Source organism: Macaca fascicularis, chromosome 11 (assembly GCF_037993035.2).
Source record: "Macaca fascicularis isolate 582-1 chromosome 11, T2T-MFA8v1.1".
Taxonomy (NCBI): Eukaryota; Metazoa; Chordata; class Mammalia; order Primates; family Cercopithecidae; genus Macaca; species Macaca fascicularis.
The window spans coordinates 74509056-74533274 of NC_088385.1; the positions used below are offsets into that span (position 1 = coordinate 74509056).

The 24219-nt window shown below is 42.6% G+C and overlaps 1 long non-coding RNA gene across 1 annotated transcript; it reads right to left on the minus strand.

Moving 5' to 3' along the window:
• Positions 1 to 943: 943 nt before the first annotated feature.
• On the minus strand, positions 944 to 23603 carry LOC135966102 (uncharacterized). The gene is made up of 3 exons (XR_010579205.1): positions 23481 to 23603; positions 15069 to 15197; positions 944 to 1065 (listed from the first exon to the last, which is right to left on the minus strand). It is a non-coding gene; the product is annotated as an uncharacterized lncRNA (long non-coding RNA).
• Between the last annotated feature and the right edge of the window lie 616 nt (positions 23604 to 24219).

A 24219-nucleotide genomic window follows, 5' to 3' on the forward strand; every position in this document is an offset into this window, starting at 1 on the left:
GCACTTTGGGAGCCCGAGGCGGGCGGATCATGAGATCAGGAGATCGAGACCATCCTGGCTAACACGGTGAAACCCCGTCTCTACTAAAAAATACAAAAAATTAGCCAGGCGTGGTGGCGGGCGCCTGCAGACCCAGCTACTTGGGAGGCTGAGGCAGGAGAATGGTGTGAACCCGGGAGGCGGAGCTTGCAGTGAGCCGAGATCACGCCACTGCACTCCAACCTGGGTGACAGAGCGAGACTCCGTCTCAAACAAAAACAAAAACAAAAACAAACAAACAAAAAAAAACACTCAAAAATATTTACTCTCTGGTCCTCTGCAGAAAAAGTTCGCCATTCCCTGCTGTGTGCTCCTTCTGGGCACATCATTGAATCTACGGATTCATCTATCGCTTCTGTGCACAAACTCATGCTGGAATAAAACAGAAGAAAGAGGGGAAATGGCACCCTCCCCCACACCAAGTTATTATAGTCCCACCAACAAAATCCCAACAACTCAGACAGGAAACACATTATACCTGTCAAAAAAAGTGGCAGAATCTGAAGCATGGTAGTCAATGGAACCGGCCACAGTCATTGTGACACACAATTTATCAGTGTGTCTTTTTCTTTTCCTGAGGTAGTAAAAACACCATAGGTATTTTTCAAGATGCAAAATAAAAACCGATAAAATCTATGATGACTGAGAAGAGAAAATAAATCTTATTTCAATAAAGCTGGAGGGATTCGCAGATGCCTTGAGTGCCCCCACACTCAAAGCACAGTGTGCGGTATGAACTCAATAAATATTTGCTGAAAAATGAATGTATGAAAGCAGAAAGGAGGGGCTAACCCAATACAAAAATCAGCATAAGGGAAAAGAATATTTAGGGGGTAAAACCCTGTATCAGACCATTCTTGCATTGCTATAAAGATTGAGATTGAGTAACTTATAAAGAAAAGAGGTTTAATTGGCTCACAGTTCTGCAGGCTGCATAGAAAGCATGGTGCCAACATCTGCTTGGCTTCTAGGGGAGCCTCAGGAAGCCTACAGTCATGGGGAAGGTGAAGCAGGAGCAGGCACTTCCTATGGCAAAAGCAGGAGAGAGGGAGAGAGAGAGAGAGAGGAGTGTAGGGGGGTAAGTGCCACACCCTTTAAATGACCAGATCTCATGAGAACTCACTATCATGAAGACAACACCACACTGTGAGGGATCCACCCCAGTAATCCAAACACCTTCTACAAGGCTCCAACTCCAACACTGAGAATTACATTTTTTTTCTTTTTTTTTTTTTTTTTGAGACAGAGTCTCGCTCTGTCGCCCAGGCTGGAGTGCAGTGGCTCATTGTTGGCTCACTGCAAGCTCCACCTCCCAGGTTCAAGAGGGAATGACATTTTAACATGAGATTTGGGGGTGGTGACAAATACCCAAACGGCATCAAACCCTATACCTGAGACCTTCCTTTTCTAAGAATAAAGAAGGTCAGTGAGCTGGAGATAAACCAAAGGTACATGTTGGTGGAGAGGAGGGAGAAGGACAGGCAGGCAGGGGGCAATGACAAGCTCCAATATTCCAAGAAGAACACTCATGTTTCAGAGTTTTTTAAAGCTTGCCTCCCAGGTGCTGAGCTTGCCTCTGAGTGCAGCTTCTAATTTTCCATTTATTTTTCCTTGTTTCATCTTCCTTCACAGAAGAGAATTTGTTCACATTTTTTTTGCAAATGAGATGACAGAATGCAATGCATATTCCAATGGCATACTTGAAGAGTTTTAGATCCTCTCTAGTTTTAGAATCATGTGTAAGCTGTTTTAGGGCCTGTACATATTTGCTTCAGAAATGTATCATAAACATTAATTGATAGTTTTCTATTTCATTATTGCTTTTGGAGAATTTGCTGCCCAGTTTAATAACCGAAATTTTCTAATATAATTACTTAGTTATGGTTAATCTTCTTAAACAAAATTTTAATCTTTTGGCAGGATTCACTTTTAAAAAAGAGATAATCAATTCATTGCCATGTTCTTAAAGATTGGGTGCCCAGCCAGCCTTTGTGAGGCAGAACAGACTGGAATCTTTTCCACCTGTACATCTTGACAAAGTTTTCCTCAAGTATATCTTCTTTCCTTCTTTTAAATCTATTATCTTTTTTTTCCTATGGCCCTTCTCTGTCTGTTTCTCTTTACTCTGTTTTCTTTATGTCCTTAATGCAGGGACAATGCTATTCATCTCTACATCCTTCACATAGTAGTTGCTCAATAAATGCTTGATATAGTGATGGATGCTTTTGTTCTCCCTTTTTGTCCTCTTTCATCCATCTCCTTCCTCACACTCCTCCTGTTTTGCTCAGAGGGAATAATATACACTTACTAAGTCATAACCTCAGTCCCTTATATGATTCTGCTTTGCAGAAGAACTTTGTGCCCATCTGGTACCCATCTGGTTAGTGTCATCTTTTGGTCACACCAATCTTTACCCTGAGGATATTCAACTTCCCTAGTCTCTAGCCCTAACCCAACACTTCCCAAAGTATGTTCTGTGGAACACATTAATGAATATTAATTTGTCTAATGTAAAAATTAATTCATGATCAAATTAGAGAAATATGTTGTAAAACATTCATATTGTTTGAAGTGAGATTTTTCAAGGCTTTCAATACACGAATGAGCAATGAGAATCTTTAAGAGCAGGGATAGAATGCAGTACTTTTTAAATGTCTGACCAAAGAATGTCTCTCCCTCTTCCCCCAACCCAGAACTTCTCAACGGATGCAATTTGCAAAATGCAAAATGTTTGTCCTCCTCACTTAGGATACAGACATCTGCTGGACTAAGTTTATCCCCTGCCAGGAAAAGGGACTGAAATTGACATTGAAATTCAATAAGGGAATTAATATTTATTGAGAATCTCTTCCATTGCAGACACTATGTTAGGGACTTTGATAATATTAATAAGAATAATTGTAACAACAAAAATATACATTGACACATTTTTCTCATTTAGTACATATCCTTCTATTAATACTATGAGGCTGATATTGTCATTTTATAGATAGTGAAACAGTAGCTCAGTTGGTTAACCTAGCCACGGTCAATTAGCAAGTAGGTGGCAGACCCAGCATTCCAGCCTACATTTGTTTGAAACTAAAGTCAGAACACTTTCCTTTCCACTTGGCTGCTTGAGCAACTGTGGCAACCATCAGTGAAACTATCTCATATGTAACAGTAAAAATAGGCACAAACACAATTTTTTTTTAAATTAAAATTTATTTATTTTAGAGATAAGAGTCTCACTTTGTTGCCTGGGCTAGAGTGCAGTGGCTCAATTATAGTTCACTCTAACCTTGAACTCCTATGCCCAACTGATCTTCTCACCTCAGCCTTCTGAATAACTGAGACTACAGGTATGTCCCACCATGCCCAGCTAATTTTTAAAAGTTTTTGTAGAGATGGGGGGCTGGGGGATGAGAAGGCAGAGGGTGGACCTGGCTATGTTACCCAGGCTGGTCTTGAACTCTGGCCTCAAGTGATCCTCCCATCTCCATCTCCCAAAGCACTGAGATTACAGGCATGAGCCACCACATCTGGCAAAAAATATGATATTTAAAAAGTTTTAGATGAATTTTGCATAAGGAATTAAGAGAACCAGGCAAGACTACTGGGTATCGTTGTGCAGACTGTACACTGCACCATTCGAGGGGAAGCCATGTGACTGGCACCCCCTAAAATAAAGTGCTGTCTTCAACGTCAGCAGCCATATGTGCAGCTCTGGATCAGGAACAGATTGGGAAAGGTAGTCAGGTGCCACAGTACTTTGAGTTTTCAGATGCAAATATAAATTTTGAGCAAGAAATTAGGACAGAATGGTAACCAGTTTTAGGAAAATAATATATGTAAAAACTTACCTCGAAACAGGTAATCAAAACTTGCACATAGTAGAGTAATGGCAAGAGAGGACTGATACATCCTGATGAACCAACTGTTTGGAGTCACTTTTTATTACATTCATAATGATTATGTTCATAATATCTTTGGATTCACTCTCCTCCCTTTTTTTCTTTTTCCTTTTTTCTTTTTACCATCTTCTGTCTTTTCTAGATGTTTCATTTGAGCTACTATGCTCCCCCATTGGTGGCTGAGCCATTCCTGACCAGGGCAGGAAGGGTGATCAGTAGCCTCACACACAGCAGCTGGTAGAGTCTGAAGGTCACATTTTGGCCTTCCACCCAGTGTCCAATGTGCTGGGGATTAGCCTCTGAATCACAGCCTTTCCCTTCTCCTGCCACGTTGGCCCAGTCATACAAGAGGCTTTCTCTGCCCAGCACACAAGTTCCTTGCTGTGACTGGTATTCTGCTGTGAAAACCAGATTACTTATTAGATTTTATCTTCAGTGAACCTTTGCCTAACTTCTGCATAGGACTGGAATATGATCTGCATACCTTTCATTACTGGCCAAGATTTTCATTGTGCATATTGGAAATCATACAGACTTTGGTGTCAGATACTCAGAGGAACTCAGTCCAGCCTTATCAATTACTATCTGTGTCACCTAAGACAAATTGCTCAACTTTGCTGGACTTTACCCTTCTCGTCTATGAAAGGGCATATTAAGGAATGGCTCACATGAAGGATATCATCTATATGGGTTTTGATTACTCCTTCCTTGTTTTTCTGAGGAGGTCCCATGAAGTAGATATTGGTTAGAATGTTTTCAGTTGCAGGGAAATGATGACTCAATTCAAAGTAATTTAAACAGAGAGGATATTTCTTGGCTCATACAAAACAAAATCCAGAGGTAGGACAGCCACAAATCTTGTTGATCCTCCTGTTTAATTATGTCATCAATAAACAAGGGTCCTTCTGTTTCTCCACACAATAATCCACAAGGAAGACTTCATCCTAAGGTAAATGCTCTACTTAGTAGTATGGTGGCTTTGAGTAACAATCAGTATCATGTGCTTCTCTGTTCACTTCTGGAGGGAAAATCAACATTTCTCACTGATCTTTGGAGCCCAAGTTGTTCCTGTTCATTTCCTTGAACCAATTTAAGTCATATGTTCTTCTTGAGTCAATAATTTTAGTAGGGAAAGGCTAGACGCTGACTGGTCTAAGTTCCCGAACCACCACTGGTTAATGAATCACCATGATTGACTAAGACCAGTAAAAACCAGTCCTAACTTTATTGCAGGTATCTAATGTGGAAGGGGTGGGGCGAATGTTGAAGAATCAGACTGTACAGGGTGAAATGCTCGAGCTTTGGTTTATATCCCTACTTGGCAAGTACCAATGGGGTTACAATTTCTGAACTGCAATTTATCCATCTAGAAATGGGGGATAAAAATAGTACCTCTCTCACTGGGTAGCGTCACACCCTTAGCCCAGAGCCTGGCAAATTGTTTACACATTCTAGGTGTTAGTCTTTCTTTATATGCCTAGAAATGTGGTGCCACTTGCTATATTTGGTTGTTACTCGATTCCTGATTTCTACCATGGACCCCTCTGTATCAGGGTTGCTGAATTCTGTCTGAACATTTCATGCCCTCTCTACATTGTACCTCTGACAGTTCGGCTGCTCAGGAAGGATTGACTGGATTAGTCCCTTCTCTCTTTCAGTACTGCCCCATCAAATCTAGACTTAAAACTCTTAAGTCCTCCCCAGTGACACAGGGTATTGAGGTCCCAGCTTGCTTTGTGCCAGAGTGTGATGGCTGGTTTTGAGTATCAACTTGGCCAGATTAAGAGGCACCCAGATAGCTGGCAAAACATTATTTATTCTCACTACTTCAGTGGGCACTAAACTTGTTCCTCTTAGGGAACAAAGCTTCTTTGCTTTGATAGCAAAGCCAGTTGACTTGGAGTTTGATTAGAATGATTGGGCTATCTCAGGTGTGAGGATGCTTGCAGAGATTGGCATGTAAGTCAGTGGACTGAGTGGAGAATATCCACCTTCAATGTGTGTAGGCACTCTCCAATTTGCTGAGGGCCTAGATGGAACAAAATAGGAGAGGAAGGATGACTTCTTGCTCTCTCTTCCAGAGCCAGGATGCCCATCTTCTCCTGCCCATGGAGGTTAGACCCCAGATTCTCCCATCTTTGGACCCCAGCACTCACACCAGTGGACCCTTGGGCTCTTGGACCTTTGGCCTTGAACTGAGATTTACACCATTGTCTTCCTTGCTTCTAAAGCCTTCAGACTTGGACTGAGCACGCTGCCGGCTTCCCTCGTTCTTCAGCTCACCGACAGTCTATCGTGGGACTTCTCAGCCTCCATAATCAAGTGAACTAATTCCCCTAATAAATTCATTTTCCTCTCTGTCTCTGTCTCTACACACACACACAGACACACACACACACATATATATATATGTATGAATATATATACATATCCTATTGGTTCTGTGTCTGTGGCAAACCCTGACTAAATCACAGAGCAAACTCATATTTTGATAATTTTCTTGGTAAGCAAGAAATGATAAGTAATGATCACGAACAACTAACCTGGCTACCAGGGACCTCTATCTATGCCAGCACTAAATGTCTCCTATTGTTCTCATTGCTAAGATGCCTACTACCCACAAGTGAATATTTGCCTGTGACACCTGCTTTTAGGCTAGACCTACTGTATTCATATCCGAAACAGTATCATTATTGCATTGCTTAGAGTCTTGTTTCTTCTTGGAGATAGTGTTGTCAAATATTACACATCCTCACCTGTTTTTAAATTCCCATGGGTTGTACCACTTCTTAAATAGGGTCTTCCTCTTTTGCTGTGTCACTGTTATATTGAAATATCAAACATATTTGATATTATTTTTTCCATTTACTTTCTTTGATAGCATGCACATTTTTTTAGTCTAGCCAGTTATGTTCTGAAAGATGTAGTGAATTCCACAGGTTTGTTATGTTCTCATATTTTACTTTCTAATCCTTTGTTTCTCTTTCTTGGTCCTCCCCATGGTAGCTTGGAAGTGACATACAATTGCAGCCCTTTAAAAAAGTAGGCTATGCTTGTGGTGGTGAATAGCTCATGACAATGGCTGTTGGCTGTCCAAACCAATCTAAAAGGATATGGTGTCTAGTCTGTTGTGAAAGTCCAGGGAGACCCAAAGGCTACAGTGGCAGTTTCAAGCTGGCATGTGGATAGGAGTAAAGGTTACTAACAGTTGGTAGCTGGAGTTAGAAGCAAATATTTTCATTTTCAAAACAGCAGACACAGCACCAGGCACCTAACGGCAGTGTATCACATTGCAGTGAGGGAAACCTGAGCTCAGTGCTAGGCTTTGGCATCACACAAGAGGAGTGGCAAGCTGTCCACAAAGGCAGCATTTGGGAGGGCAACCCTCTCCTCCCTGGGCCACGATCACAGATGTGCACTGCTGGCGGAGATCCTGCTGGCTAGGATATAGGTCCGGGCGGGAAGTGGTGTCCTGAGGGCCCAGCCTTAGGACACTTACCCAGCCATAGGGATGGGCTTTAGCCACAGATTATATACAAAAATGGCACCAGACAAATCTTGAAAAGAGAATGTCCCTCCCCTCGTTCCCAGAATTTTGTCTTAAAGAGTAACACATCCTACTTGTACATATGAAGGAGAGATACCAAAATCTAGGCAACAGTTACTGCTGAATTATCAGAAGACCAAAGAGAGGGGGGGTTTTACTCATCTTAATCTATTGATGTTACTTTTCCCACTTCATACTGACTTGCGTGCAGCTGCCCCCAGGAAGCACGATGGCCACCTAGAGTCCAGTGTTGTTGAAAAGAATCACAGCTGCGTACTTTGATATAGACAAGAGAGAGTTGAGTACAGTTAGGGCAGCCGTGTGCATGCAGTGCGTGTGCACATATGGGAGACACACTTCTCAAAAGGAGACAGTGTAGACAACACAGCCCTCTTGTGATGAGAGCAGCATGGCCTTTTTGCTTGACTTTGAGGCTGTGCCGTAAGGGTGCTTCTCTTTCCAAGCCTATTGGAATCTATAAGCTTTCTGGGACCTCGGTCCTTGGCATTTCTGCCTGGGAGTTTTGCTTAGAGGATTCTGCTGCTTATCTTACTCACTCCTGATGGCTCACAGTCTGTCTTCCGCTTACTTTTGCATCAGGGCTGAGCTTCTGTGACTCCTTCTCCCCTCCAGCCACTGCAGAAGTTATAAGCCCTCAGGAGAGAGCAGAAAGATTAAAGGGATGAGCCTCTGAAATTGTATGAATCTGGGGCTTTGGGGAGCCAAGCTTGATTTACATGGGAGCTTTGCTGGAATCATTTCCCACTGACATATTCAGGAGGCTGTGGGAGGCTTCCACTGCCCTCTTCCTTTTCAAGGTAGCTATTTCAGAAAGTTAATGAACCTAGGATAGTTCCCTCCTTTGGAGCTTGAGAGAGGCCCTGAATTTGTCTTTTTAGAATGACCCATATCCTGGAAAATGGGGAAGACACATCCTCATCTTCATTCTCTTTTATCTTAGTAGGCTCATTTTTTTCTTCAACTCACTTGATAATAATTTAACTCCCCTCTTTTAGATTTATTAATGCACATATTAATTGCTTGTTTTGTACAAATTGCTATGTTAGGGACTCTGAAGAATATAAAGAAGTAGAAAACTCAGTCTTTGACCTCAAGGAATTTGCAATCTTAATGTGATTATAAAACTTGAAATGATAACTGACACATGCGAGACTATGCTAAGTCTCAGATGACTGGAATAGGTGGTAAATGCCGTGAGAATTTCGGCACATATTTCCTTTTCTCTCATCTCTGTCTTTAGAGTTAAGTAGCGTGAATCTGAATCTTGAGTTCACCAACACTCCTGTGTGGCCTTGGACAAGTCACTTGTCCTTTCTAAGCCTCAGTTTTTCATCTGCAAAAGGGGAAGAAATAATACAAGCTTCTCAGGAGTTGACTGAGTTAAATAAATTAATGTATAAAAAGCATTTAACACCTTGCCTTGCACATACGAGTGCTCAATAAAAACTGTTATTATTGTTAGATACCTAGCAGTTTTATTGACTCCTCAATGCTATGAGTAGGCATATGAGAGAAAGCTCACAAACACAGACTGCATGGCTAATATAACATTTTCAGACTTTTCAATGATGTCTGCCTCTATGGAGCTGCAACAATATTTAAACTCTCACTATCCCTTACTTTTCACTCTCGCCATGGTTTAATCACTAAAATGAATATGGAGTGATTAAATAAGTTGACCCAAGGCTTTACCAAATGAAGTGGCCCAGACCCTGGACAGCTGTCGACAAGGATAGAGTCAGAGGGGAGGGGCAGCATTCCTAATACAGGAAAGATATTTCATGAAGCCAGCACCAATCCCTGCATTCGTGGAGGATGCTGGGAGAGAAGGAACATACAGGAGTTCCTAAGTCTTATTTTAACCTGTCGCCATGTTATATTTCTGTCCCTTAATTTAGTAGAAAATCCTTTTTTTTTTCTTTTTGTGACAGAGTCTTGCTCTGTTGCCCAGGCTGGAGTGCAGTGGCACGATCTCGGCTCACTGCAACCTCTACCTCCCAGGTTCAAGCGATTTTTCTGCCTCAGCCTCCTTAGTAGCTGGGATTACAGGTGTGCACCACCACACTTGGCTAATTTTTGTATTCTTAGTAGAGATGTGGGCCAGGCTGGTCTTGAACTCCTGACCTCAGGTGATCCACCTGTCTCAGCCTCCCAAAGTGCTGGGATTACAGGCATGAGCCACCACGCCTTACTTGTAAGTACTGGTGCCCCAGGAATAGGGCCTGTGAGGACACACATTATGAATGCTAACAGACATAGAAGTAAAACTCTCCCTTCCTAGGCTTTAAAACATCCCTAAAACTCACCACCACTGTCTTGCTCAGTGCGGACTTGGTAACTAACAGCTTCATGGGAAGATTTCCTTTTGCCTTTGAAAAGTGCTCTCCCAGTGGCTTTGGGAAATAGTTGATTCCTCTCCCACAGGCCAGCGGTTCCCTTTTCTCACAGGAAGCCCGCAGAAGCAGCAGATGGGAAGCCAGGGAGGTTTTGAAAGCTGATTCTGTTTGCGCTTTACCCATCACTCCCTTTGAAGGTACTGTGGAACAGAGAGCCCATAGCAGAGGTTCTAACAACTCTCCAGTTAGTTTTAAAAATGATTCAGCCTATGAAATTGTTTCCAGGCCACAGGGCTTTTCCCAGCTCTTCCCAAACTGTGAGCTCAAAGCAAGGACAGCAAAGGACAGAGCTCAGACAACGCTCCCAGTCCATTTCTGGGAATGTGCTGTCTCCCCTTAGGCAGAACAGTTTACTCGGAACCTGTACTACTCTTCAGGGCTGGTTTATTAGCGTGCACCCTAAGGCCTTTCACCTGGCAGCCAGAAGGGCATTTAGTATCAATACAGGATCTCCCAGTTAGGTGTTTAGTATGATATCCAAATGAACTTCTAGCCAGCCAGAAATATGGGGAATCCAAGGATACAACCAAAAGATGTTTATATATCATTAAACTGGTGACCCAGTCACAAACCACACCATCCAAAGAGGGTGAGTGTGTGTGTGTGTGTGTGTGTGCATACACAGAATTATATAAATTTCACATGAATAGCACAATGACACTGTATTTTGGGGGGCTTCAAGGTATTCAATTATTTAATGCTGATGTATAAATCATCTCGCAACTTTTGTAACCTTGATTTGGCATTCTTCATACACACACAACACACACACATACACACACACACACACACATATATATGTATAGTATACTTGCAGCCTAGAAACTGAGAGCGACCTAGGACTGCTTTTTATGTTTAAGAGGCCTGGTTATGCAGCAAAAATTGCAGCAAGTCTTAGTTATGCTGACAATAAACTAAGAATACAAGGTACCCAATATGGCAAGTACAAGGGTATTTATGGCAACAAGAAGCCAAATTAATCAAAATGGGAACTGTTTTGGAAATCTAGATGGAACATTGTCATAAATATAGATGTTTGGAACTTTCTTCTGGAAAGTGAAGCTCACTCTAACACCAGGGAGAGTTCTCATCATCCCCCTTTTCCTCAGCATTGGCAGGTCATTTTAATCTCTTAAAAATCATGTCATTTCGCATTCATCCATTTCTCATTTCACAGCTCCTACTATGCACCAGATACAGTGGATGTAAAAGCTACTTGTACGTTGTTTGGCGCTATGAAACATTAATGATTATGATTAAGAGTTTAGTACAGACTGCATTCAATGACAGCTACGGTATGGAGTTCTGCAAATCTCAGAGACTAGACCTACTAGTAACTTGAAATCGGGAGTGTCAATATTCTTATGTGAACCTAATCAAACATGAACAGGGAGGACTGCATCCCTGAGTTGAGGACTGCAGTGTTTGCTACTTAAGTGCACGGGGCTGAGCGTTTGGCTCTGAGAGGTGTTTTGGAAATATTTGAATTGGCCTAAATTCTCACCTATGAGGCAAGACTGTGCACTCTTGATGTAGACTGTTTGCTGTGGTTGCAGTTGCCGACCCTGCTCCTCTCACTTTAACAGATATGCTTGGAGAGGCTGTTCTCCCCTTCTGTGTGTGCCAAAGGGACACCTTCAGCAGCAAAGAGTTGGAAAGCAAGTGTGTGTGTCTGGGGTGAAGGGAGAATGAGGTGGAGGAGTGACCCTACTTCTCTGATCGAGATTCCAGGGAGGAGATAAAATGCCCTTTAAGAAAACAAGAAATTAGCCATTAGGTCTACAAAGATGCATTTCACCGAAGGAGGAACTTCTCTTTGTTCAGGGGAAATACTTTTTTTTTTTAAAAAAAGGTCCTGATTCCAGTTGTTGCTCAAGTCATTTCCTAATTATGACTGACTGTGGTATAGACCTCTGTGAATCCCCTGACGTGCTCAGTGAACTGAAACCCAACTTTTAAGAAGATTTGAGATCAAAAGTATAACTTTATTAAGTCAACTTAAGATTCCATGTTCTGGAAAAAGGCACATTGAGTCTGTGGATAAGAAATAATAATTACATACCTGGAGGACCAAAAGGAGAAGAAAAGGGGACTGGTAGATTTATCCCATTACAGATGCAGTGTCTTCTAGCTAATCTTCATATTTCTTTTCTTATTTGGTCTGCTCTGCCTTCCATGGGGTTATTCACCAAAGAGTGAATTGTGTCATTCTCTGGGTATCATGAAAACTAGAAATAGAAAACCTAATCCTAAATTCTTCCCTTTGAAGAAAACACCTTTTTGAAAGGCTTCTCAGGAGATGCAGAGAGCTGTGGTTTTGAGTCTGTGTGTCAGAGCCATTCCCCTTCTCCCTCCCACTCTCTAGCCTCCAAGCTTCTATGGTGATATTTCCTCTTCACAGTGATCAACAGGAATAATAATAATAATAATAATAATAATAATAATAACAATCATGGCAATGTTAACAGAAGAAGAAAACAGTAATAACTCAGGGCTAAAGAAGCCTTCATACTAAATAATTTTAAATCTACAGAACAACTTCAGCTTTACCTCCTGAGATGCTATCTTGTAGCAGGACATTTTTTTTTTCTTTTTTAATTTTTCATGGTGTAAAGTTACTAATTATGTAACTTGAGAATTAGATATGTTTCCAGTTTCCATTATTATCCTACAGAGAAACAGAACACTGAATTCTAGTGCCCAATGTATCATTTAGAGTACAACATCAGTTCTTCAAAGAAAACCATTATTTCTTGGGTTGGAGAAGAAGCAGTGAAAATCACAGTTTACATGAACCATCTGATCACTGTCTAGGTTAAAATGGGTCATTCTCTACCTTTGCTGAGTTCACTTAGGAAAAAGAAAAGAAAAAGAAAATGGGTTTTCTCCTGGTTTTGTTATTGCTGTGATGTTCCTTTCTTTGCCATGCTAATGGCTTCCTGCGTGCGTGTGTGTGTGTGTGTGTGTGTGTGTGTGTGTGTCTATTAATTCACTCATTTGCACTTTGTGTCTGTAGCATGCTTGTCTAATCTGTGTCTACCTCAAGGACCTTAGGGCCAAGGCTATCACCTGTAGCTCTATGGACAGTGCCCTGCACAACCCGACTGTTACAGGCAGTGAATCCTTGAATGAAAGTCTGTACACTGCCAAGTTTAATACGGTCTCTAACATAAAAGAAAAAAAAAGCCATCCTCTTTCTTTGTGCAAGGAAATGGGTTAGGTTACGCAAGAACAAAATTCTTAGATAAGATGGAAGGGGTCGATTGAGGAAGTGGTGTTGTTTTTATCTTTGGTGGTCAGTAGGATTTTAACAAAGAATCAGAGGTAGTGCTGCCTGGCCTTAGGTGGATGAGGTAGTTTTATAGCCTGAGCGCAGGCCAGGGAGTATCCAAAGACCTCAAGGCAGCTAGGGAGTACTGGAGCCTGAGCAGGACGTGACCCTGCCTATCCTGGGTCACCCTAGCTGTACTTTTCTCTTTGGTTGGAAACCCTTTGGTTCTAGCAATGCTACCACCATCTCTCAGAGTGAGTGTAGCCAGGGGAACCAAAGAAACTCAACCTCTTCATCTGCTTTGCATTTTCTGCATTTACGGTTTTCCCACACTTAATATCTTGAATCATGCAACCTTATGCATTCTGCTAGAACTTTCAGGTAGTAGCAGAGCTTCTAATTTGATTCTATTTTAATTGTTTTGGGGGTTGTGCCCAGACATGGGCATTTTTATAAGGCTCTCAGTTGAGCTTACCATTTCTTGAGAGTTGAGAAAGGCTAGGATGAAGCCAGTCAGTGAGCTAGGGTTTAAATGCAGACTGCCAGGCTGGGGCTCTTGACTATCTACCTGCCCATTCTGCATTCTTGCCCATTCTGTATTACCAGTGCACTCCTTCCAGCCCTTTATTCATCCCAATTCTTTACAAAACTCCATTGGACATCCTTCAGTATGGCCACCCTTAAAGTTGGAGACCCTTCTTGGCAACTAGAACAATATGTATGGGAAGGGGCAGATTGTTTGGCTGGGCTAATTGCCTTCATATGACCTAGTGCTGCTTCTTATGGGACACGCAAGCCAGTCTGTCCCCTCCCCAGGACCTCCATTTCAGTGGGTGCTATCGGACCAATCCTTGCCTTTAAGAGTATTGTGAGGTCTGTACCTATACTTAGGATGATTCAAACATTGTCCGAATGCAATCCAAATGTCTTTATGGAATGCTAGATTCCAACTATGCATCGAAGCTGGCAGAGGAACTGTTGGCAGCTTGTCGCTCAATCTGGACTTATAGGAAAAATTATCAGAGAATGCAGTTTTGCTAGTGAGATGAGCAACAGCAGAAACTGTACTAAGTGAAGCAATTTGAAGGTTGGGGATTAGTAGGTCTGTGTCTTTTGACCAGACTGCTGTAGTTTAATAACTGAGAAGCATACGCTGGGTTATGTATTGAGATTCATGTATGCTTCTCATACGTGAATTCATGTGTGAGAAATCCTGCTATGGTTTGAATGTCTCCTCCAAAACTCATGTTGAAACTTTATCTGCAATGTGGCAGTGTTGAGGGATGGGGCCTTTAAGAGGTGTTTAGGTCATGAGGGCTCTGCCCTCATAAATAGATTAATCTATTCGTAGATCCTTGGATGAATGGGTTAAAGGATTAATGAATTATCACAGGTGTGGAACGGCTGGCTTCGTAAAAGGAAGTGAAACCCGAGCCGGCGCGCTGAGCACCCTTGCTCTGTGGTTCCCTGTGCTGCTGGGGATGCTGCAGAGGCCCCACCAGCAAGTCCCCATCTCACCAGACGTATCCCTGTGACCTTGGACTTCTCAGCCTGCATTACGTAAGAAGTCAATTTTTTTTTTTTTTTTTTACATAAACTACCCAGTTTTAGGCATTCTGTTATAAGCAATGGAACATGGACTAAGATCCCAACAGATCAGAACATGTATGATCAGTGCCGGGAGGCTCCAGAGGCCTTTGCTTTAGCGTGGTGCCATGAATGGCTGTCTGTGGCCTTCCACTGGCTCCACTCCATCTGCATGCTCTGTCAGAGATAATGAAATCAGACAGGCCCAGAGACTGCTTTCCCCTCCTCACAAATGTTTAATAAAACTCTTTGAACAACAGAGCTGGGCATCTCTGAAGCCTGAAATTAAAGCGATAAGATAGAAGATTACTCACTTGTCAGTCTGCACCAAACTCGGTATCACCAATACAAATTCCAGGGGAGTTTCAAAAAATCTGCCGACAATTTGAGGCTCTGCATCTGGAGTCTTTTCTTTTTTCTTCTCATAGGAAGAAAACACAGCACTGAGGAAGAGAAAAGAGACACTTCATTCTCTGCCACGAACAACACGTGAATCAAGCCCTGAAACAGGTTTTCACAAAAAAGTAATTTTTGGAGAGAAATGCCTTTGAATAAGTAAGTGTCCTGGATTTAGACTTCCTGAGACAAAACGTCATCACAGCTGTTTGGTCAACATCATTCATCCACATGCCTTTCAGGAGAAACCACCACTGCAGGTTTCCAGCCTTGCTGGCTTCCCCTGTTCGCGTGAACCTTGATGCCCACTGTCTACCTGGCGCTGGTGAACAAGCACACGGAACACCCGGCCTCATGGAGCTGGTATTCCAGGTGCAAGAGCAACAATCCACAAACACACAAGCACCGTCAGTGTAATGTTAGGTGGTGCCAAGTGCCTGGTGAAAACAGTGAAACACATCATGGGACAGTGGATTATGGTGGAGGACCAAGGATGGGAGAGGGTGAAATATTTTAGATAGAGTTGTTCAGGAAAGGCCTCTCAGTTCCAGGTTATAAATTAAGTATCTATGTAGGCTGGCCCTTTCTACAAAGCAAAAATCCTGCCATTAATTCTGCAAATAAAATTATTCAGTTTTCAAAAAAAGAAAATTTACTAGCCCTAGCTGAAATTTAAGAAAGAATTTATAGTTCTCTCTTTTCCTCACCCCCGACCCTTTCTTTCCTTCTTTCCTCTCTCCTCGTCTTCCCGTTTCTCCTCTTCTATCTCTCTTTTGTCTACGTACCAGTCTCTTGTCTTGACTAGCTTCTTATAGCTGGGGGAAAACAAATGCACGATGCCCCTATTCCTTTATAAATGATTCTTTGGGAAATATTTGTAGAGTCCTAAACTCTTTTAATGAGAAAAGAGAAAGTAAGAAACCCGTCAGGCAGGCAGTTAGGGTGAGTCCCTGGTAAAAATTCCTTCAAACAAAGAACAGCCTGAAAATCAAACTGCAGGCCCCAGATAAGAAAGAGCCTGCATCCTTGAATGGAGATGCTTACTCGGTGAACCCAGATGAACAAATTCTACCCTTATTTGGACACATTTCTCTCTCCTTGGCATGCCATAGTCACTTATTTTCACCTATTTGTCTCTTACTTTTCACCTATTTTACATATGCCTACCTTTCTGTAATTGGCTGCGGGCTAAGTCTTCATTTACATAGGTTGAGTCATCACTTCAGCCTCTGATTGGTCCCAGGATAAGGTCCCAAGCCAAGCCTTCACCTCTGCCTCCAATTGGTTCTTTACACTATGATACCTCTTTCTAAGTGGTGCTTTCTCCAAAACAGCCTGCAGACCAGTCAGCACACTCCTCCCCTTCCCAGTCCGTTCATACCCTGGACTCAGCCTCATAGTTGGCAGCCCTCTTTTGGGCCCTCTCTCCTTGGTGGAGAGTTTTCTTCTTCTGCTTATTAAACATTCATTCCAGCCTCACCCTTTGTGTCCATGCTCCTTAATTTTCTTGGTCATGAGGCAAAGAACCTTGGTATACCTCAAACAACAAGAGACTGCTACATTGCGGTGCATTGGCAAGACTATAACATTAACACTACTCAGAAAACTTGCTACAACTAACTTCCGCTGTTTTGTTTTATCTTTCTGGGTTCCTAGTAATGTAAATTTTATAATTGGTATCTGGAGCTCTGGCCCAGACTTCTGTCATGCCTATAGAAAGAACATGGACCCCTGCTGAAAACAACGAAAAAACAACAAACTGCCAATCCAAGTTCTGTACTAATGTCACATTATTTTCCACATGAAGGCATTGCATTTAAGTAAGGTACCAATGGTATACTGTAGCCATTTGCCTTAGAATACAATTGTTGTCTTTTCTTGTGTGTGACAAGGTATTTAGGACTATATGAGTCAGTGTTCTGGCAGAAAAAAACAGTTCAACTCCAGAGGTCTGAGTGAAGCAAACGTTAAGAGGGGCTATTGTGAAAGGTGTGGGTAGGATGAAGACAGATGGTGAGGCCACCAGAGATTGGCAAGAGCAGAAAACCATTATCAACTGCAGAGCTGAAAGGCAGCGGAATGGTGTTCCCAGAGTCCATTGAGAACTAGAGGCTTGGAGACAGGGGCCTAAGAAGACGCCGCCTTGTCAGAGCTTAGCAGTGAAAGTAGAGGACAGAGCAGAGGAAAATACCCATATCTGTCTTTCCTCCCACTCTCTAGTCTCAATTCCAATCAAAAGCCAATGGTCCAGTAGCCTAGACAGTGTGTAGGAGTCAGCCGTCTTCTGCGGTACAGAACAGGACAGAGAAAGGCAGAGAAGGGCATCTGAGGAGAGCAAATGCAAATCCAGACCCCAGCAACCACAGCGAACACTCGCTGGCTCATTAAACACTTTGTCTCTGCACATGTCCATGAGCTCTTCTTCAACGATTGATCCTACTTTTCTTCTTTCTGTTGTAATAGCCAAATATCGAGCAACGTCACACTTGGTAAATGGTCTCCCTGATCAAAGTGCTAAGGTGACCTAATTAAATCGATGGCTTTTAATTTCATGTATTTCAGCAATTGGCCTGTGAAGGCCTGATCTGACCATGTGTCCTGGCCACGGTCTTTTCCCTCTCCAAGGGCCTCTTTTGTGCTTTAAGATAAAAGATCATTTCAAAGGAGTTTAATTATTTTCTCTCTAAGTAAACTCAAAAGAACTTCCCCTTCTATTCCATTTTTAGGGCCTGTCTATAATTTTCTGATTCTCGCTAATAGTTTCTTTCATAAAGAAATATAGGTCTTGAAAGTCATCATAATGTCATTATCCTGTAGTAGAGACTGTAAAGATGAAAGCACAGCTGTCTGGGGCCCCTCACAGTCTTACTCTTACTGAGGCTTTTCCAATGACTGCATTTTCTGGCTCTGGCTACAATTATTTCATGAGTTACATTACAAACCATTGCAGTTCCTTTCTTAGCTGAAATAGTTTCCTTGGCCTTTGCTGAGTTTCTTTTTTTTTGCCCCATGAAGAAAGAACAGCTCTTGAGAACTTTGCCAAATGCACACATTCACACAAACCCACCCATTAAATCTGTGTTTAAAACACATAATGGTTCTGCTGATGTTTGTTGTGAAAAATGGTCATTGTCTACGTCTTCACCCACTTTTGAAGAGACTGATCTCTCTGCTGTTTCTTCCTAGAAGAATTCTTTCCTTTGTTGTGTTCTATGTGTGAATAGAGAGAAACAACCTTTAAACTGATATTGATCCCCTGGCTTTACCAACTCAAAGTCTTACAAAGGGCATGTCAGCTTGTCTTGGAGCTGAATAGCATTACTAATTAAACTCGAGATTTATGCTTCTGTTCATCAGAGAGCACTTCATAAGCACCTCCACCTAACCCGCTCTATAGCCTGAGACTAAGGAGGGCATGCATGAAAGAAACCTCATGAATATTAAGTGATGTTTTACTGAGACCCTCGAGGCCTTGCCAATGGCATGGGAAGCATGTCATTCTCCATTTTTAGCTCTTGAACATTTAGGTGGTCAATTCTGCAGAGAAAATATCGACCCACAAAAAATATATCTCAGCCCATTCCAAATTAAATATTGTCAGCCCCCTTTCTCTTCACCCCCAAGTCACCAGAAGTTAAGTCAGACTCAGGAAGGTAAGAATTCAGTATAGATGTTTTCACTAAGTGCTAACGAGCTGTGGTATCAGAAGCTATAAAAAAGCCATCAAGATATTAGCCAAAATCGGAAGGAAGAAAGTTCACCCAAAGCACAGCTGCTGAAATCATTATATTCTTCATGGACCATTTTACAAACAGTCCATTCCCAGGCCTGATGTCTGAAATAGGGAGCTTGCTTGTCTTCACCTGTGTAGTTTCCTAGGCCTGGAATATGGTACCAAGATCAGGGTAACAGGTCTTCTGTATCAGGGGTCCCCAACCCCCCGGGCTACAGACAAATACTGGCCCCTGGCCTGCTAGGAACCGGGTCACCCAACAGGAGGTGAGCAGCAGGCAAGTGGGCACACCATCTGATCTCCACCTTTTGTCAGATCGGCGGGGGCGTCAGATTCTCATTTGTCAGATCGGCGGGGGCGTCAGATTCTCATTTGTCAGATCGGCGGGGGCGTCAGATTCTCAGGCGCACAAACCCTATCGTGAACTGCACAGGTGAGGGATCTGGGTCGTGTGCTCCTTACGAGAATCTAATGACTGGTATGATCTGAGGTGAAATAGTTCCATCCTGAAACCATCCCTCCCCCTACTCCCCTTACACCCTCACTTTCCCCCAGCCCCCCACCTATCACCTCCTCCCCCTGACGCAGTCTATGGAAAAATTGTCTTCCATGACACCAGTCCCTGGTGCCAAAAAGTTTGGTGACTGCTTTTCTGTATAACCTGGTGGGTCAGTTCATCTATCTAGGTTGGCCGTGGGGGCTGTTTATTTTCCTGGATATAATCAGAGAGGAAGACACTCACTAGCTCCTGACCCAGAGGGAGAAGAAAGGAGCATTTCTACCTGCGATTCTGTGATACAGGTTAACTTCCAAAATGACGCAGTTCCTCATGATTCAGAATTTTCAAACTTTAAGAGGCTAAACTTGGAAAAGCCTCTTGAGTGGCTAGCTCAGATGATACGCAGGTGCGCCACAGTTTTCTGGGTGTCTGCATGGTCATCGTTTTGGTGATAAAGCTGTGGTTATTAATAATTAGAGCACAATTTAGAAACTGTTGACATTAAACCTGGAATTCAAACCACATTCCTTCTCTGCTAAAATCTCTTCCATGCCTTCCCAATGAAATTGGAATTAAAATGTCAACTTTTTTTGTGGCCTTTTCTGGTCCCTCCCTACTGACCAACCTTATTTCTCTTCTCCTTCCCCTCGTTTTGTCAAAGACTCAAGCCATGCACTGATGTTGCTTCAGGTCCTCATCCTAAACTGGCTCTTGTATCAGGACTTTTGTACTTCCAGGCCTATCTTAACTCAAAATGTACTATTCTCAGAGAGGTCTTTCTTTTCAGACTGTACTTTCTAAAATAATGCCCCTGTTGCAGGTATTCTCTTACTCATCGTATCACCCTATTTATTCCTTTCATAGTAATGATGAAAATCAGTATTTATTTTTACTTTTTATTTATCTGTTTCCTCCACTAAGAGCTCCAATGAGTAGGAACTCTTTAGTTATGACATTGTCTCTACAGGCTAACAGTAAAGAACAACACGGAGCAGAACTCAAAATATAATTGTTGAATGAAGTAAAGAAACCTTATTTGTTAATATTAATTTCTAATATAAACCATTTGCAAATATGAACATGCTAGGCTCATGGTCCACATTTTTTAAACAACCTGGTACTCCTGACATGCAAAGCTCCAAAGCAGTACCAACCTTTGCTATAGATATCTTCCCCAACCCTGTGTGGGGTAGGGAAGGCTGGCTAAAGTTCGGCTGTAGCTTTGAGGTTATGATTTAGTGAGGTTAACTGTAACCAATGAAAGAACTTGAGAGAAGTATCCCTTAACCTCTTTTTAAATTTTTCATTTGAGCTACAAATATGGGTATTGAAACAAGTTCTGACACAGCATTTTTTTAAATCTAAGCTTTATTGAAAATAGTCTTTTTTAAAATTTTCTATTTTTGAAGAGACAGGGTCTCACACAGTCACCCAGGCTGGAGTGCGATGGTGCAATCATAGATCACTGGAAACTCGAACTCCTGGCCTCAAGGGATCCTCCTGCCTCGGCCTCCCAAAGTGCTAGGATTATAGGAGTTAGCCACCACACCCAGCCCAAAGTCATGCTTTTAACTTCCTCTTGGTGTTTGTTTTCTGCTAATTGCATGCCATTTATTCCTTTTGTAACAGTGTCTATTAGATAGTACAAGATCTTATCTATTAATTTCTATGCTTTCCTTCCTTCCTCATATTTCCTGATACTTTTTGTAGTTGCTAGAGGCTTCCACATTGATCCAAGAAGAATTAGGATTGCTGTATCTAAAACCATAAGGGAAATAAATGGTTAATTACAGGTTTGTTTCTTATTTATTTGTGGGACTCATTTGGATTAAAAGTAAAGGCTTTGAGAGGAACTCAGTGTCCCACTTGCGGGTTTATGCGACAACAAAGGCGAAGAAGAAAACCATGTGTCTGTTGTGGGGGAGGGGTTGAGAGGCGGAAGTAGGGTAGGAGATCTTGCCCACCCTACCTCTTGGAACACAGAAAGACTTAGGTGGGAGGTGCCCTTGAAGGGCCAGATCTGGGTTACCAGGAGGGGAGAAAAGACTACAGAGGTGACAGAGCATGGCCAGTGGCCAAGAGCCACATGGAAGCCAAGCCAAAGCTGCAGGTGGCCGTCTTTCTTTTTTCATTACCCAAGCAAAGAGCCTTTGAGGCAGTTCTCACCTGTGCCAGGAGGCAGCCTTTCTTCCACAGCTGCCTGGGGTTCAGTCCTCAGCAGAAGAATACCTGTCTGCAACTTGAGACTCCGCTGAGCTCCCATCTACCTGTCCCACTCAAAAAACCACCCTGGCTTTTGAATGGGACAAAAGGTGGGGTCCTTGGCCACCCAAGAGAGGCAGTAATAAGTGGAACAGACACAAACCTGGGCGGGGCTGGACGGCAGAGAAATTCATTGCATGTGCCCAACCATTTTTCGTTAGGAATAGGATGATATCCAGCAGTTTAGGTCATGCTTTTTGTTACAGATAAGCCCAACCTCTGTCACTTCTAATTTAGAATTACCTCTGATGTGCTTCTTGGGATTCTGGCCTTGATAAAAATGTAGAAAACCATTTGTCTAACATAGGGCTTCAGAAGGCAAATAATCACAGCCTCGTTGGCCTGCAGTGAGGAGCAGGACCAGACCCACCTTCAAGAGCACTCACATTTGAACCCTTGAGGGAATAAATACTTGATGCTCTTTACAAAAATCCTTACCCTTTCCATCTTCCATTCATATAACCTCTCTACCAAATTATGGACACCCGTGAAATGCTGAGAAGCGGCAGCAAAAATCTGTGCACTGAGCAACAGCCTCTGGAAACTTCACTTCATTTTATTACACATCACTCTCTCTCAGAAAGGAACTCACCAGTTCTAACAGCCCTCTTTTTGGGAAGCCGGCACAGAGATTTCTCTTTTTTCTAGAGGCAGGAAGAGGATTTTAGTATTTCACCCTAACACTTGAGCGAGTTATTAGGGGCATTCACTGCCTAACTCCTGGCTGGTGCTTTCTTATTGTTTCTTCCAGAACATTTGGCCTCTGATCAGCACTCTGAAATATAGACTGGTCCTGAAACTGCCTTTGCAAAAATTATAACTAAGACAATTATTACACAGTGGCACAGATCAGTGACACAGATCTGACCTAACCGACTCCATCTTGCTTCTAACCTACAAGCTGTCCTTGTTCATTCCTGGGCGTAGGCTGAACTAACTTTGGGAGTAGCTTAGTTTATAGTTGAACATTGAAACAAAGACAATCACAACCCTTTCTCAAAACCAACCCCCTTCCTGCCTGGGGACTAGACTGCCTTTGTAGGACTAGCAAGTTAGCTACAAGATTAGACGTTATGGTTTAGGAGTCATGCAGCTGGAGGTTGCAAGATTCTAAACCTCCCAAATTGCTCCTCAGGATAACATCACTATTGTAAAACCTAAGAACAGTGCTTGAGATATTTTGCAGACCCTGCACTGGATGGATCAGCTGGCACCACCTAGATCTATAAACTACCTCATCTGGTCTTGTGGACTCCAACCAGGAACTGACTCAGAGCAAGAGGACAGCTTCAACTTCTAAGATTTCATCTCTGACCTGACGAATCAGCAATCGCCACTTTCTGACCCCTCGCCTACTAAATTATCCTGATTTGAGGAATAATAAAACTCCTGTCTCCTATACAGCTGGCTCTGCATGAATTAAAGTCTTTCTCTGTTGCAATTCCCTTATCTTGATAAATCAGCTCCATCTAGGCAGCAGGCAAGGATACCCCGCTGGGAAGTTACAGTCCCTGTCCTTGGGGTGGTGGGGTCTCATAAATACTGGGAAGCATATTGAGTGGCCCATGGAACCCATTCTGTGCTCTCTATTGGGATCTGCTGTAAAGTAGGCAGGGACACCTGTTTTCCTCTTTGTCCTGGGCAGCAGCTGCTCCCACAGAACAGTCTCTGGGGAAGAGGTGGCACACACTGGTCAGTCCCTTTGTTTCTATTGCCTTTACCACCCACCTGAGAACGTTTTCTTTCCCGCTTTTATTTTTCTTTACCTGTTTCATATCAATGACCCATGGGGTTCAGGCAGTTCCTTTTGCCCTGCTTCTTCCATCTAATGCTTACCATCCATAAGTATTTGTATTTGGAAAGCAGACTGGATCCTGGTTTCCAGATCATGTCGATTTTTTGCATTATTATTTGTAACCAGAGAATCTGCAGCTCCCAGTGGTCAGTCTTCCATCCTGTCTTCCACGAAAGGGTTAACCTTAGGAAGCCTGTAAAGGCAGCACTGCTTCCCTTCTGTGCTCAAGGGCTGATAGGCTGCAGGGCTAACCATATTAGGAGTGTGTGAAGATTCAGCTCCGGGTGTACACAGCGGGAGCTCTCCTGTCAGTCTGAAAGGCAGGAGCTATATTTAGTAACAGGCACTTGGGAATAGCAGCTTAAACGTGGGAGTGGGTTGCTGGAATGCAGATGTGTAGTGAATCTCTACTCCAATCCACATGGAAGCTTTAAGCTGAAGCCTTAGGAGAGATCTGGGCTCTTCTTTCCCCAACCTTCTCCACGTTGTCTGGATGGCATCGTTTGCAAGTCTAGAAAGCATAATGCGGTCCCTCTCGGCTCCGCTCCTTTTTTAACATGGAGGAAGAGAATTGTGACTGTTGAAGGAACCATCACTCAAAATGTTGTAAACAGTGATTTTTCTCCCCCTAAGCACTCACCTCCTTTCCCGTATCTGGTTAACTAACCACTAATAGGATGAATGGAATAATTTTATTGCCCTATGATTTCTCCCCTTAGGAAATAAAAATAACTCCCTTTTGTTTTGCAGGAAATGCATTTTTGGTAGTAGAAGTATTTT